The sequence below is a fragment of the Rattus norvegicus genome, chromosome 15, assembly GCF_021556685.1.
Source record: "Rattus norvegicus strain SHRSP/BbbUtx chromosome 15, alternate assembly SHRSP_T2T, whole genome shotgun sequence".
In the NCBI taxonomy this organism is placed as follows: domain Eukaryota; kingdom Metazoa; phylum Chordata; class Mammalia; order Rodentia; family Muridae; genus Rattus; species Rattus norvegicus.
Genome location: NC_141548.1, coordinates 81,939,777 through 81,957,993, shown reverse-complemented (window position 1 = coordinate 81,957,993; position 18,217 = coordinate 81,939,777). Strand labels below are relative to the sequence as shown.

General features: G+C 40.3%; 1 long non-coding RNA gene and 1 pseudogene across 7 annotated transcripts in view; one reads left to right on the top strand and one right to left on the bottom strand.

Annotated features, from left to right (window-relative positions):
• The window catches only part of LOC102553927 (uncharacterized), a 117,908-nt gene that overhangs the window by 37,675 nt on the left and 62,016 nt on the right, over window positions 1–18,217 (top strand). The window contains exons 3-4 of one of the 7 annotated variants that reach the window (XR_015638428.1): window positions 5,802–5,851; window positions 9,131–9,444. The exons of 5 other annotated variants lie outside the window; for them this stretch is intronic. This is a non-coding gene — a long non-coding RNA (uncharacterized LOC102553927). Of the gene's footprint in view, window positions 1–5,801; window positions 5,852–9,130; window positions 9,445–13,483; window positions 15,310–18,217 lie in introns of those variants that run through there. One more of the 7 variants, XR_015638430.1, reaches the window with a different exon arrangement.
• Window positions 15,366–16,324, bottom strand: LOC120097060 (uncharacterized; annotated as a pseudogene).

Below are 18,217 nucleotides of genomic sequence, written 5' to 3'. Positions count from 1 at the left end.
GTCGTATTTTTTTTTCTTTTTCGGAGCTGGGGACTGAACCCAGGGCCTTGCACTCGCTAGGCAAGCGCTCTACCACTGAGCTAAATCCCCAACCCCACATCGTCATATTTTTATACAATATGAATGTTATTGGACATTTTACCATGATGCATATTCATGTTGAAAAATGTAGACTTGACTAAAGCCTCCGACACATATGTATCAGAAAGGCAGTTTGTTCTTTATGTGGGTCCCCCAACAACTGGAGTGTGGGCTGTCCCTGAATCTGTTGCCTGCCTGTAGATCCTGTTCCCCTAACTGAGCCACCTTGTCTGGCCTCAGTTGGAGATGTGACTAATCCTGCAGTGACTTGATGTGCTAGAGAGGAGTAATACCTAGGGTAGACCTCTCCCTTCTCAGAGGAGAAGAAAAGGGTGTTGAAGAAGGAATTCTGTAAGAGGAACTGGGAGGCTAATATTGAGATATAAAGTGAATAAATAAGTAAATTAAGGAAAGATGAATAGATAAAGGGGAATAAATGAGAATAATCTATAATAACACATAATATTTATGAAGAGACCATGCTGAAAGCTATTAATTTGCATGATGATCTAAAATAAACATCTAAGCATGGCAGCTCATATACTTGAGAGACAGAAGCAGGCAGATCTCCTCGAGTTCCAGGCCAACATGGTCAACAAAGCAATTTCTAGGACATTGGGGCTATGTAGACAGACCAGTCTCAAACAAACAAATAAAAGTAATCAATATATGTGTTTATCCTGATGGCATGATTTTATTAGCCAGATTTCTTGAGTTCAGTTTCCATCTATTATTATTGGCTTTACAGATCTAGAAGAAAGGGTTTTCTAGACATGATATCCTTTGTATCCACCCTTGCTGACCTTCTTAGCCTCAGGCCATGCCATCCACCCACATATATTCCATATTCCAGTCACATTTAACTTAGATCTGTTCCTGAAATGTTCCACTTGGAATGTCCTTACCTCATCAGCCCCTGTCTGAAAACCTTACTCATTCTTTCCCTAAACTGATATAACTACATTAGAATTCAATCATTAAGAAGAAACTAGATTCATGGCACTAAGTAACCATGGGGGTTGTGGGGAAGATCTCATACTAGTAGGCTAGCATTACACCTGAAAGTTCTAGAACAAAAAGAATCACACAAAAAGGAGTAAATGGCAAAAAATAAACTCAGAGCTGGAATCAATAAACTAGAAACAAACAAAGAAAATACACAAAGAATCAATGAAAAAAGAGTTCTTCAAGAAACCCATAATATTGACAAAGTCTTATTCAAACTAACTAAAAACAGAGTGAGAATATCAAAATTAACAAAATTAGAGATGAAAGGGGGAACCAATATCCAAAATATATAATGAACTCAGAAATTAGATACCAAGAAAACAAATACCCCAGTGAAAAAGTGGAATACAGACTTAAACAGAAATCTCACAAGAGGGATCTCAAGTGGCTGAGAAATGCTTGAAATGTTCAGCATCCTTAGTCATCAGGGAAATGCAAATCAAAACTCCTTTGAAATTCCGTCTTGCACCTGTCAGAATGGCTATGCTCAGTAACACAAGTGACAGCGCATGCTGGTAAGGATGTGGAGTGAGGGGACCACTCATCCATTGCTGGTAAGAGTACAAGCTTATACAACCATCAGGGAAACCACTGTGGTAGTTCTTCAAGAAAACCTACTTCAAGATCCAGCTGCACCACTCTTAGGCATATACCCAAAGGACACTTCTTCCTACCACAATGAAAGTTTTTCAACCACGTTCATTGCTACCGTATTCATGATAGCTAAAAAACTGGAAATAACCTCGATGTCCCTCAACAGATGAGTGAATAAAAAGAAAATGTGGTACATTTACACAGTGGTATATTATTCTGGTGTTAAAGAAAAGATCAAACCATGAAATTAATATGTAAATCATTGAAACGGGAAAGATTAATTGTGAGTGGGTAACCCAGACCTAGAAACACATAATTATATTTTTTGTATAGAAATATTAGTTTTTAATTAAATGATAATCAAGCTACAATTCGTAGAATTTGGGCATAAAATAGGAACTATGTAGGGGGCAAGAGTGACAGATAGATCTCCTTAGGAAAGGGAAATAGAATACATCGTTATAATAAATTGTGGGGGGAATGGAACAGGTGGATCAAGTGGAAAGGGAGAGGCAGGCAAGGAAGGGAATACAGAGAGACATAGCTAAAATTATGGGCCATTTGATGGGTAGTATGCAAACCTAATATAGTAGAAGCTTTCTGAAATATATACATATATGAAGGCAATTTAAACAAAATCACCAAATGAGGGAGACAGAGCCCAAACAGTACATTTCTTCACACCAAATGAAGCTCCCAATACTGGAATATCTAATAAAATTGTTGACCAAAGAGGTCCCATGAGAATTCCCAAATAACCTAGGATATTGTTCTCCACAAACTGACAAGGCCCCGTTAGTGAAGACAACTCGGTGAACATGAAGAAGATGAGGCGGTGGTGCCTACATAGAGCTTTCACTCCTATGTACTAATGTACATGAAGATACTCTCCAGGCTACCAAAGGGGAAAAAAAAAAACAAAACATTAGACACCAAGCCATCCAGAAACCCTTTGATGTACAATGGTGTCCTACTTGCAAGATACGCTAGTGCAGTAATTGAACAATGTTTGTGGGCATAAGCAACACATCTCTAATTAGACTTAATGTCCACTCCATGAGATGGTATCATCCATACCCTACACTGCTTGGGTTGGGCTTGGGTACCTCAGGAGCCTAAGTCCCTTGAATAAAACCAAGTTCAAAAAAATAAAAAATAAATAAAATACACCACCACCAACAAAAAAGTAGCAATAAATGGCTCTTAGTAACTTTCTGCTGTACCCATAGATCAGTGCTTTGTTCAGCTGTAATCAGAGAAGCTTCTCCCTGCAGCAGATGGCAACAAATACCCACAGCTAGACATTATGCAGAGAATGAAAGACCTTCGAACACTCCGCACTAAATGGGAGGTCCCCACCAAAATTCTACCCTTTGTGTTCAGGTCACCCTGTGGAAGAGGAGGTAGAAAGTGTAATAGACAGTCGGGATAGAGGACACCAAGGAAACAAGGCCCTCTAAATCAACAGGATCAACGCATATGTAAACTCCTAGAGACTGAGGCAGCATGCACAGGGCCTGCTGGGACCTGTAGCAGATGGGGTCCTAATGCTGAAAGGAGAGATAGACACATGTCCCCATCCCTAATTTAGAAGCTATTTTAAATTGATAATCACTTGCAAATGAATATTTAGTTGTCTCTAAGAGAGTATCACTGGGAAAACAAAGTACTTTTAAGGGTAAGCTACATGCCCAGAACCAGAAATCAAATTTGGTCAGGGCTCTTTAAAATTTTACACACACACACACACACACACACACACACACACACACACACACACCTTTGTACCCTACAGGTAGGTTTCTTGTAGCTATATTATGGCCCCTGTTTTACTGTTTTTTTTATGTGATTCCTGAGTTTCAAACAAGAGGAATCTGTATCTGTTTCAAGTGCCTTTTCTTGAGCTCTCTTTCTTCTCTTTGTTTTGTCATATTCACATGTATTAGTTTTTGTCTTATTATATTTTATTATTATCCCTAGAAGCCTGTTTGTTTTCTCATAGAGACAGAGAGTTGTCTGGGTGGAAGGAGAGTTGAGGAGTGGAAACTGTAATCAGGATATATTATGTAAGACAAAAAGCTATTTTCCATAAAAGAAAAGAAATTAAAAGAAGATATCAGATGTTTACTGCCAAGAAAATTGGATAATGTTACATGAATAAAAGCTGGTGCTAATTCTTCGTAATCCTTCTTTTAAAATAAATTGATAGATTAATTTTATTTCATTACTGAGAAGCTATTATAATACAAATGAGTATTCTAGAGGCTTTTTTTCCCCTCTTGTTTATGTTCTGGGTAAATGGATTTTTTTTCCCCAAAAGAATTTAAGTCTGTTTGTTTATCACCATATCTCTAAAGACATTTGATGCCATTGCTCATGTCTATCTAGTAATCATGAAAGCTCAGAGACCTTCAAGAGGTTAAATGATCTTTCTATAAACTCAGGTAAAATAGAGGATTTCTTGGGGGTGGGGCATGGAAATAGATGATTTTTTTATTGCCTGGAGTTAAAGTATAATTACTTTTAAGCTACTTTCAGTTGAGATAACTTCTGAGATAATGCAGTGGAGTGTCCCAAGTTTGGTAGACTCCAAAACCTCTGTGAACTTCAACTGAATTCTGCCTTTAGTCCCCGAGAATGAGAGGAATTTGCAAGGTCCTCAGGCCTGTCTCCTTCTTATAAGAATCGTAAGATCCCTGTCATTTCAGAGGAATGACCAAATAACATAAGCTTTACTTTGCAAAATGTCCTTTGAAGATTTTACTTCTAGGATGTGAGGTAAATTTTAACAAAATCAGAACTTCAGACAGCCCTGCCTCAAAAGATGGGCTAGAATTTTGTGAACTCTTCCCAGCCCAAGTCTAAGGAGGTGTCCTGTGACTCCAAGGGGTTACACTGAGATTGGAAAATCACCTGAGTCCTATGAACCTACCCTATCACCATGCACTTACCTCTCCCTGTACATTTCTAAAACTCTTTAAAGATATCAATATTCAAGTAGTAAATCCAAATCTCTATATACCTAGAGATGTAGGTGACTCCTGAAGTAATTGTTCATGGCCTACCTACCTGCTCCCAACTGATTTTAATATGTGGGATGGCTAAGATCTGCTGGCTCCATCAGCCTCAGGTTCTCCATATGCAAACTATGCTACCTCTTTGTTCACAGGTTGCCATAAGAATGAAAGGAAACAATGTGTCACATAAATGCTTGTTACAGTTTAGAAATGTAGTAAGAACACTGTATGCTTTGGTTTAATTCCTTCCTTCCTATTAACCGGTTGGACCACATGTCATTTGTTCTACAGGCTTCCTTGTTTACCGTTTCTCATTGAAACTGACCAATGACTGAACCTCCCTCCACACAAGGAATGCTGTAGATTTTATACCTGCAACATTGAGCCTATAGCCTTTCTAGCCAAGCCTGGCTCACAAGGGACTTGTATTCCCTCTTACAAACTAGATGGTCCAGAGAGAACACCCAGAAAGACTCCTTTTCTCTGTTGCAATTTGTAATAATTCAATATGCATTGCTTCTTCAAGGTGTCCCCTGAGATGCATTTACAATCTTGGTTCCTGCCAGACACTTGTTCTTACCTATAAGCCCACCATTCAGTAACCTCACAATAGTTCACTTCAAGAATAGCCTGAGCACTAAAGAGTTCTAAAATGAGGGGAGGCGGGAACTAGACAAACAGACATAGAGTCAGAGACAGATAGACAGACAGACAGACAGACAGACACACACACACACACACACACATACACATACACACACGGAGACACACATATAAACATGGGCCTTCTTTGTATACACTATTAGCCAAGAAGATGAAACAGAGTAAGAGACCAGAAAAAAAGAAAAACACAAGACTAGGAAAGGCAGAAGCAGCAGAGGGAGAGAAGATGTAATGGAGAGAAAGAGGGAGTTAGTTTGGGATCCTACCTTCACTCTACTAAATCAGAATCTCGAGTTTGGAAAAGTTTGTAAATGTGTTTTTAGCACACTGTTCAGATGACAGCTATGCATTAATAATAACATATAGGAAAAGGATGGTTGTAGAGAAAGTCATCAGATTTCTCCTCTTGTTCATTCCTACCTACTACAATTTACACAGAAACCAGAGAGTCAGTTAAAGCTCCTCTGATGCCTTCTTGTGGAGTGAAGGTGAGTACTGACACTAACAATTGCATAACTCCCGTTTTCTTAACTGTTTTCTTGTCCTCAAAAGCAACTCTGCTCTCCTGGTGTCTTAGGACTGAACAAGATCTTACACAGCACCCAATCGAATCTCCTCTTGTATGAGACAAGGTCCAACTTTCCCCAAATCACTGGCCTAGTAATGGCATATGCACAGGGATAAATGGCTACAGACTCCTCCTACCAAAGATGAAGGTTTTAGCCTTGCTGCCTCCATAAAGGTGCTGCTAGAACATTGTCCCCAGCCAGTTATTAATCCTACACACTTCTAGAAAAAAAAAACATCTCTTAAGCCTGAGAATATGTCCCATGTCACAGATTATGATAATAGCAACCCATTGAGGAAGGCTTCCTATGAAATGCAGATTTCAAATACATAACTTAAAAAAGGAAATAAAAACAAAAAAGAAGCATTTTTACAGTGCTGAATGTACCAGATATGGAAATGGTTTTCTCTGAAATGCATGGGGCTCTTAGGGGCAAAAGTGGGTTGCAAAAAGGTAAATGATTACCAGAGCCATAAGGCTGTTGAGTCACAAGCTTGTACAGGTGACCCAAGCTAACCGACTGACAGGTAGCACAGGAAGTCTGCATGGTGCGTCATCATTGCCACACTAGGAAGAGTCCAGAGTGCTGGGGTCACTAGATGAGCCTATGCAGTCATTGCTTTGGAATTTATAAATGTATGTCCGTGGATACATGAAGCCTTACGCTTGCTTACTTAGCTTGGCGTCCTGCTCTTATTGCTCTCACTTTTATTATTAAGTGCTTTTATGTTTCTGAAGCTTGATTCATTAAGTAAATGCCATCATCCTATCTGGGACATTGGTCATTTTTACTGCAAAAGAAAAACTACGAATCATTACTTCAAGAGCATATGCCACATACTTTCCATGTCCTAAAGTTTTCAACTGCTCTTATTTTCTTCGGAGCTGATTCGTTGTAGGGAATAGCACATTGCCCAGAGGTAATCATGAAGCAGGAGAGGATGGGGTTAGTCCTCTGTAGGAAAGCCCATGGTGATTTTTGCTGTTTGCCATGTTTAGCGTTAATCTCTGTTTCCTCAATATCACTAAAGGGATTTAGAAATAAACTTGTAGTTGACGTGGATAAAAATGACCCCAAGTCAAAATCATAGGAGAATTTACAAATAGACAAATTACCATTCTTATTCTGTATGGAATAGGTAGCCTATTATTTTCAACTGGTCATTCCCCTTTAAAAGAAAACATAAATAAAACATGACTGGGGGAAACTAGACTACATCATTAACTTAAACTGCCCATCCTGAGGAAGAAGATACAGAATAGAAACACATGTGCACCTGCAGTGTGCCTGTAGGAAGTGTCCTTGCTTACAAATGATACACAGACTATGTTCCTACTGGCTTTTATTTCCATGCTTTTCAGAGCACATTCATGAAAATGTCTAGATTATCCTTTGTGCTTGCTACATGGCTAGTCTGAAAACTCATGCAACAAACAATCCAGACTCTTAAAAGCTGAGGATGCTTTGATGCCCCTAAATGAAGGAAAAGAAAGGAGCTTTCACCTTCCACCTTGACCAACTTGACTTTTTTAGGTGGTGCACAGGCTCAGTAACAAAGGAAAGGGGGAATCCCACGCTTACCAAGAGTTCAATGGCAAACATAAGGTTAGGGGCTTCACCTACAGTTTCTGGTTTTGCTCACACCACCATGGACAGCCAAAACTATTATTGCTTACCAGATAAAAAGCAAAGGCTCAGAGAGGTAAAAAAAAAATAATTCACTAAGACTATGAAACAGTAAGTATAAAAGATAGGTCACGGGAAGGGGTGAGTGGTTCAGTGGGGGAAAGGGGATAACATTTGAAATGTAAGTAAAAAAATCCAATAAATATTTTTTTTAAAAAAAGGTATGTCAAGACAGAGCTTGGCCACCATAATTCAAAGGTAGTGCATTCTTTCCATGTGGTTAAAGGGTGAATATAGCCAGGTGTGGTGGTGCATGCCTTTGATCCCAGCACTTGGGAGTCAGAGGCAGGTGGATCTCTGTGAGTTCAAGGCCAGCCTGTTCTACAAAGCAAGTTCCAAGATAGCTCAGGCTACACAGATAAACCCTGCCTCAAAACAGCAACAACAACAACAACAACAACACACACACACACACACACACACACACACACAAGCAAACAAAAATGAACATGCTCTTCTTCTTTGCAAAGAGATCATAGGTTGAATCTATCCGTCATCTACAGGCTTTTTGGCCTGTTTGGTTTTGGATTAAATTCTGTCTCATTTGATTTTTTCAGAAGGAGAAAGAAAATTAGAACTGTGAAACTGTAGTTCCATGAAACTCAATAAGGTCCCTTTTGAGACCTCTTAAACAAATGATAATGACCAGATGCCTATGAAGCTATTCTCCTTAGCAAGGCAAAAACAAGTTCCACTTAAAATTATCCCTGGAAGATTTAATGAAAAATTCAAAATTGCATTTACAAAGAGAGCATGGGTTGAGTTTATGGGAAAAGTTCAGAATGGCACTAACCAGGTCTTCTTGGTAGCATGGTCCCTTTCTGTCCTCCAGAACCTAAAAACGTGCAAACACACTGGGTCGTTCATTGAATATCGCCTGACCCTTGCTGCTGCTTAGGTAGCTGATGACACTAGAAACTCAGACATCTCCCATCTTAGTACCCAGAATCCCTCTGAGTGCTGGGTCAGGAAAGGAGATCTAGATACAGCTTCTCAGTAAAAGCAAACGAATTTTTAGATGCAGGCACTATTTCTTTTTGCTTTAAAGATACGTCCTTTAACATCCTGGTAATTTCCCAGAATCCTGCAGGTGCCTAGTATAAATGCCTCGGGGACTATAAACTCTGAAATCCAAATGACCTCATTTTGTATCCCCAATAAACAACTCACTAATTACATGAACCTGAGTCTCTGTGACCTCATTTGTAGACCAGGAAACATACAACCAACCTTGCCACATTGTTTTGAGGATTAGAGATAATACACATAAAAATGTTTGGAAGATACTTAGGCAAGAGCCTGTGATCCTTGGTTAGTCATGTCAGCCTTAAATATGACTGAGACATAAAATCATAAGCATTTAGAAGGATATGGAAGGCTCATTTCAGCAGCCTTTCCAGTGTAGCAGTACATTCTCCAACATTCTTGGTGAATACAGTTTGAACACTTTCTGCTTTGGAAGGCTGGGCACCACTAGAGGGTCATAAAACAAAAATAATGATTTGTTTTCAGCTATGCGGAGGATTACAAAACAATCAAGGAACATTATTCAGAGAGACGCGGATGGCGAGAAGAAAAGTCTGTAGGAGTTTTGAGCAAGGAAGGATTATTAAGTCACGTAGAGACTACCTAAGTCACTGGGCGCTGAACATTGGGAGAAAAATGCATTTACCATCACAAAGCAGCAAATTAACAGCACAAGTAAATCTGTGTGCAGTTAGCTGTCCTGGAAGGGTTGCTGCTCACAGTTTGAAGTAATAAACTTGGAAATTTTCTTTTTGTAGTTACTAAAGAAACAAAATCAAAATGAGAAAAATTTTTATCAATTATTCAGATTGTCTTTATTATTTTGTGTGTCAGTGTATACGTGTGTGTGTGTCAGTGTGTTTGTGTGTTGTGTGTGTGTGTGTGTACTTATGTGCAGTGCCACACAGGCCAAAAAAGGTGGAGTTAGAGGCAGCGGTGAGCTGTCCAGTGTATATGCTGGGAACCCAATTTGCATCCTCTGCAAGATCAGTAAGTCTCTGGACTGCTGAGCCTTCTCTCCAGCTCTATCATTTGATTTTTAAGAAGTTATTTTGTGCCATTCCTATCCTTTTGCGCTACTCAACTTAGAAAATGTGCTGTTGGGAACATCAAGTTCATCATAAAAAAACAACAACAACAAAATCTGGGTTGGTATGGCTCAACAGACATTCTGGGTTGGTATGGCTGCTCAGCTGGGCCCAAAAGAGACAATACAAAGTATTAAGAAAGAGAACACTGGTGACATGTGTCCCACAGCCAACACACTTTAGCTCCAAGAATGATAGACGTGCTGCCTCGGAGCCTGTCGTAACCATAGGATTGCACTCATACCACTACATGTAGCAGGACCTCATGGACTACAGGGAGATTCAAAAACCAGAACACTAGCTATGGTCACAGAGTCTGTGCCCTGATCCAGCTTGATAAGGGTATCTCTCCCTCCTTGTCACAGAAGCTTCTTTTAGCATCGAATGGAGAGGATTGGAGTGAATTACAACTGGTCAAATTGCAGAGACCAAATGACCATAGGATGTGCAACACTATTAATCATATGCAATGCAAACCCTTCCCTTAGGATTAGTTAGAATCATGGCAGAGTGAGTGGAATGATGGGAAGAGCTGGAAGACCAGAACGCCTGACGCTAGATAGGATCCCATAGACTTGGCACGAACAATGCACTCATGAAATCCCAACAATATGGTTGCCTAAACAAGACCAACATATGACACCAGTTGACATGGCAATATGGAAGGGGGAAATTCCACATGGTTTTACCCATAGATGAAGAGTTACAGATGGTCAATGGCTGCTAAGAGAGGGAGAATCAGGTTCTTCCAGGGACAAATACCCCAATAGGTTATCTAACTCCAAGTGATCAACCCTAAACACACATGCATAAGAGCAAGCTAAATGAACTTATTAGATTGAGAGTGTATGTGTGTGTGTGTGTGTGTGTGTGTGTGTGTGTGTGTGTGTGTGTGATAAAGAAGATGATGTTATAAATTTAAAAGGAGACATGGGAAGAGTTGGGAAAAGGGAAAGTCAGGAGCCACATAGATGACATACTCATGTATGAAATTAAAAAAAAAAAAACCTTAGTCATTCATAAACACACAGATCTTTTTTCATTTTCACAGTAAATAGATTCCAATCAAGGAGAATCGGCACTTGAAAGGAATGAACATAACTATCCCTGAAGTAAAACAAAACTGGCCAAACCATGGAAAGAATCTGAATTTGTACCATTTAGAATTCGTTGACAACTTTGATTGAAGGATTAGAGAGAGTATTAAGGGTATTCAAAGTATAGGTAAACAACTGTCCTTAGGATCAACAAACTAGATTTTGTTTTCAGTATGCAATTAACTGTTCCTTTTTGCCTTTATTTTGCATCTCGCTCTCTCTCCCTCTCCCTCTCTCTCCCTCTGTGTGTGTATGTGTGTGTTCGTGTCTCTCTCTCTCTCTCTCTCTCTCTCTCTCTCTCTCTCTCTCTGTGTGTATGTGTGTGTTCGTGTGTGTGTGTATGTGTGTGTTCGTGTGTGTGTGTGTCTGTGTGTGTGTGTGTGTGTGTGCGTGTGCGCCATGAGTTTGTGTTCCCCTAGAGGCAAGAAGAGGGTGCTATACCCTTTAGTGCTAGCAGTGGTGATGCTGGGAATTGAATGCTCTTACCCTGGAAGAGCAGTAAGTGCTCTTAATTACTGAGCCATCTCTCCAACCCCAGTTAACTGTCTCCTATTTATGCACAGGAAAAGATAGCTGAAAATGTGAGCATCATTTTGAATGTACATTCTTTATTCTTATCAAAATACTAACAAAATCCGGGTGCTGTAGTAACGGTAGTAGCATACATGATGCAGGGGTTTGACTTTCAGCACTGACATAGATTCAAAACATACAAAAAAGAATCAGAATAAATTCTAAAAGGAAAGAAAAGGAAGAAAGGAAAAATATACTCTCAAAATATCTTTTTTTTTTTTTGGTCTGAAAAGAAAGATTGGTAGAATGAATATAACAGTCATGTCAGGGTCATTGTGAAGAGCAACAGAAACAATGAATGTGGTTTTGAAAACTGAAGCAAAGTTTGTACACTGAAGAGTCCTCAGGGGCCAGGAGACAATACAGACATATGAATCAGGGTCAGTATAACAATAAGGACAGTGGAGTTTATAGCTGGTTTCATACTAATGGGAAAAAGATACGCCGTGTCTGCCTAGGATCGATGGACCAACTCACCAATTCACAGGAGGCCGTCTTCTCTCTCTGTCCTCACATGGCAAAGAGGCAAGAAAAACCTGAGGTCTTTATCAGGACATTGATACCTTCCTTGGAGGCTCTGCCCTGCTGGCCTAGTTAGCTCCCAAAGGCTCAACCACCTCCCACCTCATCAGGGATTAAGTTTCCAAATGGAAACTTGGTGTAGGAGACAAAAAACCCTGGACGCTAGCATCTGTCCTTTTCTTCTCCAAGACTGTTCATTATCTCCCATGTGACTTTCCACTCCAATCCACCGTTGCATTCTCTACTTGTCGCAATAACTTCTGTATAAGAGTCACTACACATGACTCAGTTATAGTCTGGGTCTATCAGTGAACACCACATCTATCAGCTGCTCATCAAGAATGAAGAGGGTATGGTAGCACACATCTGTAATCCTGTCGTGGCCAGTCTTTAGTTGCAGGGCAATCCTTAGGTGACAGAGACAGGAGTATCATGAGTTCTCTTTTAGCCAGCCTGGACTACACGGATGGACTTTGGTCTTTGGAGGGTGTGGAGACAGGCAGTGCACAACACAGTGTGAACTGGAAGAGTCCCAATTCCCATCCATTCCCTCTCCCACCACTTAACCTATGCATGGTGCATCTTGGCCATCACAGGGTAAAGGTAGATCAGGGCAAAACAGAGACTTTTGTGCCAACAGACGGTGGGGACCATATTGGTATCCCAAACTGGTAGGTAATATGTTTAATTGTTGGGCAGTTTTCCCTAATATTAGTCTGAATCCATTCTTTGATCATTCTTTTCTTTTGGGATTTGGGCACACCATACCATATATTCTATAAATATGACTGAAGTAACTCTTGGAGCCACCAGTGACACTTGGATTGCCTTACTTGGCTGCATACTTTATAAGATAAATAAGTACACTGAGTGACTTCAATGATGGTCCACAGCTCTAGCCCAGGCCTCTCTGCTCTGATTAGTACGCTGCCTCTGATTCAGGCACCAGTGCTGTGTCTTGGCTTCTGTGAACTTTCCTGTTAGCAATCTCAACTTCTTAGTTTTCAAACTTCAGAGTTTTCAAAGCCCTTTCACACACACACACCACTTCTCAGTGGACCCCACAGGAGAGTAATATAAGCTATTATCACTCTCTCCTTTCAGACCAGGAAGTGTAGGTTCAGAGGGGTGAAAGAGTTCTCTGAAAGTTACCACATAATTAGAACACGGTGGGCCCAGAATCAATTATTGTTTTTACCATAAAACATTGCTTTTTTTTTAAAAAAATGTGCAGAATAAATGTAGCCCAAACACCTCTCTCTCCAGTGCCTTCTGTCATCATTCAGATTTCAGAATATTAAAAGGCATAATAAAGGGTGGAGTAATTGTAAGAGAGAGAGAACATTGTTATGATTGTTGGTTTAATGTCTTCGATGAAGCCAAATCACATACTGTGAATAATTTGTGGCAATGTCCTGGGCAAACACATTATGCGAACTATAAAAATGATGTATTGATATCTTAATTACTCAGGCATGTGTTCTTTGTGGACAGATTCCCAATCCTAGCCAGCTACCTTCGCTTATCTTTGATTGTAAAGTGCAGTTGTCTCCACTTAGAGAAAGACAGAAACAGAAGAGAAGATCAAGGCAGGGATCCCACAGAGAATGAAAAGCCCTGGAAATGTGGAAGAATTGGTTCGTCACTGACAGACCACCTTGAGTACTTCAGCTTCCTGGGCTCAGGATCACATCAGATGGAAGTCGTCATCACCAGCGGAAGACAAAACTGGTCCCTTCGTGGCGATGACGTAACTTTTAAAATCAAAGCTCGTTCAACAGCCTGTAAAATTTTCTTTTTAATGAAATACGAGTACTTTGAAAAACTGTGCTCCTAAGCATTGACATACCGAGGTCAGGTGAGGGGAACCCTTTGAAGATATGTACCCCAAAGATGTGAGTCATTTGTCAGTGCAATTGCTTAGAGAGGCTGTTCCCACTCATAACAAATGGCTTATACTTAGCTTTATATCCCTCCAGACATTACAATCCTGAGTTACTTACTTCAAAGCTAGACCACGCCATCCAATGCCCCCTCTCATCTTGTTGTAAAAGATGGCTAATGCCTTGTCCAAACTCTAGATGCCATGTGCCGCACCTCCTATTCACATCAACAGTGGAAATTCAGACCTTCTAGAACATGAAGGAATAGGAATTTAGTCTTCAGACAAGTGTTTCACATGTCACCCCAAGCAAGGTTCATGGGGAAAATGAAATATGACAATCTATTTAACTTAAAAAATACTAAATTGGAGTTAGAGACAGCTTGGAGATTAAGACCATGCACTGCTCTTAAGCAAGTTGTGAGTTTGACTCCCAGCACCCACTGATGGCTCACAATCATCTGTAACTCCAGTTCCAGGAGAATCCATTGTCTCTTCTGGCTTCTACAGGCTCCTGTAAGGATCAGCCCTCATGAACTCATGCAACCACACACATATACACATGAAAATAAATAAATAAATTCTTAAAATATAAAAATGTTTAAAATTTTTATTTTATTTTACAAAATTGAAGGCTAGAAAATACTGGCCTTGAGGGGCGTTTACAATGCCATTTTTAAAAAAATATTTTTGAGAGTTTTATTTTAAGTGGTCAAGTGTTTGCTTGCATGTATGTCTGTGGACCACAAGTGTGCCATGACCACAGAGGCCAGACGAGGGTAACAGAACCCTTAGGACTATAATTACAAATGGTTGTGAGCAACCCAGCATATGGGTATGGGAAGTTGAATCTGTATCCTCTAGAAAAGCAGCCAGTGCTCTTAACCACTGAGTCATCTCTCAAACCCCTACGATGATTTTGATGAAAGAGATGATGCACCATAAAAACATACTGGGTAGAATACAAACAAAAACAATAAATGCATTCTTATTTAGAAAAATTTCCTGGAAAGTCAACCATGTAAATCTCTCAATCTCTCTCTCTCTCTCTCTCTCTCTCTCTCTCTCTCTCTCTCTCTCTCTCTCTCTCTTTCTCTCTCTCTCTCTCTCTTTTTCTCTCCAATTTCATTACTTTATTACATAAAATTGTATATATAGGATCCAAAGAACTGCCTTAGAAAATTAAAAAGCACATGTAACAATAAGAACTTAAAAAGTATAGTTCAGTCCTTAAAATCAAAGACTAGTTAAAATTGAATCTAGTTCTATCAATAACTAGAAATTAACTCTGCATGCATAGTATCACTTAAAGTTCCATGAAAATATAAAATATTTCGATGAATGTCACTATATCTGGGACAAACATCACTGGCTTCAAAACTTGACACTAAAGGAATTTCCAATCAACACACGCTCAGAGGTTACACCGAGTAAGTGCGATTACAATTCCATTCAGAGATCTTGAATCCTCAGGTGTATATGTATGATCTGCTGTTGACAGAGAAAAACAAAAAACAAAAAACAAAAAAAAAACCTCTAATGCATAGTTTGGACACATCCTGACAGCAGGATCTTTTCACAGAGTTTCATCTATATCACAGAGCTGTTCTCCAGCCAAGGACAGGCTTCTCACTGTTGAACCCCTGAAACTCTGCGGCCTTCCAGCTTGAGCAGTATTGTAGGAGTCGCGAAGCTTACATTTCATGACTAAGATATGGAACTGGACTGTGGATCGTCCAGTACAATCATTGCAGAGAATATCAACAGTAACGTTCCGGTATTCTGATGGCATAGGAGTCGGTGCTACCTGATTATCTAATTGTCTCCAGTACCGAGTCATGTCTAAGGCAGAATGCTTACACAAAAGGCATCTGTAACCTTCTTTCAACATTTCTTCATAACACATTCTATTTAGGAGATGCCCACATGGCAAGACATGAAAAACAACACAGGAGGTGTGAATGTCCTCCAAGCAAATTGGACAATTCTGCCAGGAAACATTTTCAATACACTTGTGTTTTCCTCGAAGATTCATGACTAGGCATAAGTTACATTTCAAGCAATGGAAAAAAAATCTTCCTTTGGACCAATCCTACAAATCCCACAGCTCTCACAGTGATATTGTTTCTTGTCTTTGTCAAACAGGTGGCAAATAGTGCAGTAATATTCTCCAAACATGTGCTGCAGACCTCACAAGTCTGCAGGGCATGCTGGAGTTTTTCACAGTGTATGATGCACTGCACTTCCTTTACTTTGAAACGATCTAGCTGATGATCTTCATTGGTATCATGACACAGCCGACAAGTATAAAGCTTGTCAAAACAAGGTGCCTTGAGGAGACAGGCTCTGTCATAGTGCTCGCAACCCCGCAGCCCTTGCGCCAGGCCGCGGACGCCATCTTCCCACACTGTCGCCACCATTTCCTCCTCCCTCTCTCCCTCACAATCCATAGAATCTTCCCCCAGCTTGAAAGCCTTGCCTGAAAGAAGCAGAGCGGGCCTGTTACCCCTCCTCCTGGAAGCAGATGCCACCACAGTCAATATGGCAGCTGATCACGTGATTCTGGAGCAGCCGGATTTCCGGTTCCTGGTCAAAGGGAAGAAAGCCAAGTGAGACGCTTAGTCCTTGGTCAACATTAGTCGCTGCTAAGAGTAATAACTATTAGGTTGGCTCTTCTTAAGCCCCTCATCGCTGCCAGCCCAGATTACAGGGCGATGGGGGCCACTACGATGCCGGGCAGGGGCTGCGGCAGGCCGCCCTGGGCTCTGGTTCTTGTGAGAAGCAGCACCCTCTTGGCCCGCGGCCGCCGCCAAAAGGGCGAGTGTCTCTCTCTTAATGGTCCATAATTCACTGCTAAGTCACTTAGGGTCAATTCCATTTCCATGACTGGTTCTAGGGGCATATATGTAGAAAGGGAAAAGGGATGAAGAGACAGAGATACAGGCATCAGGCTATGTCCACCTAGTCAGTTTAGATATAGTTCCAAGGCCTGGGGGTAAGTTTTTAAAAGGTGAAGCAGTCACACTTTGAGTCAGCACTATAAATAAATAGCAGTGCATCCAAATTTCTAATGGTGCAAGCGATTTAGCTCAGTGGGTAGAGGTGGCAAAGGCTCACTATCTGAGTTTAATCCTTGGGTCCCACCCACACGGTGGAAAGAGAAAACGCATTTCTGAAAGTTGTCCTTGGACCTGTACATGTAAGTGTGCCCACACATACACTTGCATACATAAAACAAATAAAAACATAAGTAAAAATAAACACCTCTGTAATCAAGATTGCATGTAAAGGCTATATTTAATCATGGTCTCACTTATTGGGGGATAGGGAGATTTGCTTGTCTGTGTGTATGTAAATATATATGATGTATACGTATGTGTATGTGTATATGTATAGCTTTTGCATGTGGAGGGTGGTGATCTCCCATTCTCATACATATAAAAGCTAGAAATCTCTTCTGTATTTTGGGATAGGGTCTCTCATTGAACCTGGAGCACACAGGCTAGGTTGACTAGCTGGCTACTTGCTTCTGGGATCCTTGCTCCTGCTCTGTGTTGGGTTACAGACATGTGTCACCAAACCCATTTTTTCATATGGATTCTGAGGATGCAAATTCAGCTCTATGTGCTTGAGCAGTAAGCAGTTTACCCACAGTTTCTCTCCAGCCCCTCAATTACTCTTTGAAAAAGCATTTATTAAAACGGGATTAATTAAACAACATGTAAAACAGACTAATATCTAAACAGAGTTATGACTCTCCTGATTAAAAATCCTTACACTTAATGAGGAGGAAAGATTTGTATCTGAAACCTTGCATCTGTGTTCCCCAAATGAAAGATGCATTTATCATTAGCCCAGATCAGGAGGTTCAACTCTCACAAACACGCAAACTTCAGCTTTGAATCTTCATCGAGATGTGCAGAAGATTTGCCTGGCCCCTGGAAATGTTATGGCCTGCCTTGGTATTGTTAATTTCAGGGTTGCCTTAGCTCAATATGAATGTTTTTTAGTTTTTTTGAGTCTCATCGTCGACTACTGCAATGAGCTGTAGGGTGGGGTGGACATAGAATCACTTTATAGCAATAAAGGATTATCTTGTGGAAATCTCTTCCATCCTTCCTTATTTTTTACTGCTCCCCTACACTGACTTAAATTTACAAGCACTCCTTCAGGCCTCTCTCAAATCTGTTCTGGGAAAAATTAGCTTCAAACGCAGACATTTCAAATGCAGACATTGTAATACATGTGTAATGCACAGGTCGGCCGGCAGCCATTTTTGTGTCTTCTCAGCATCTGCTGCACCACATTCCTACTGTGGGAAGGAACAATTTTTAAATGTGACAAATTTCTCATAGATTTATAATATAAACTGAGAAAAGAGCTATGACATTTGCTTCTAAATAGTAGTGGG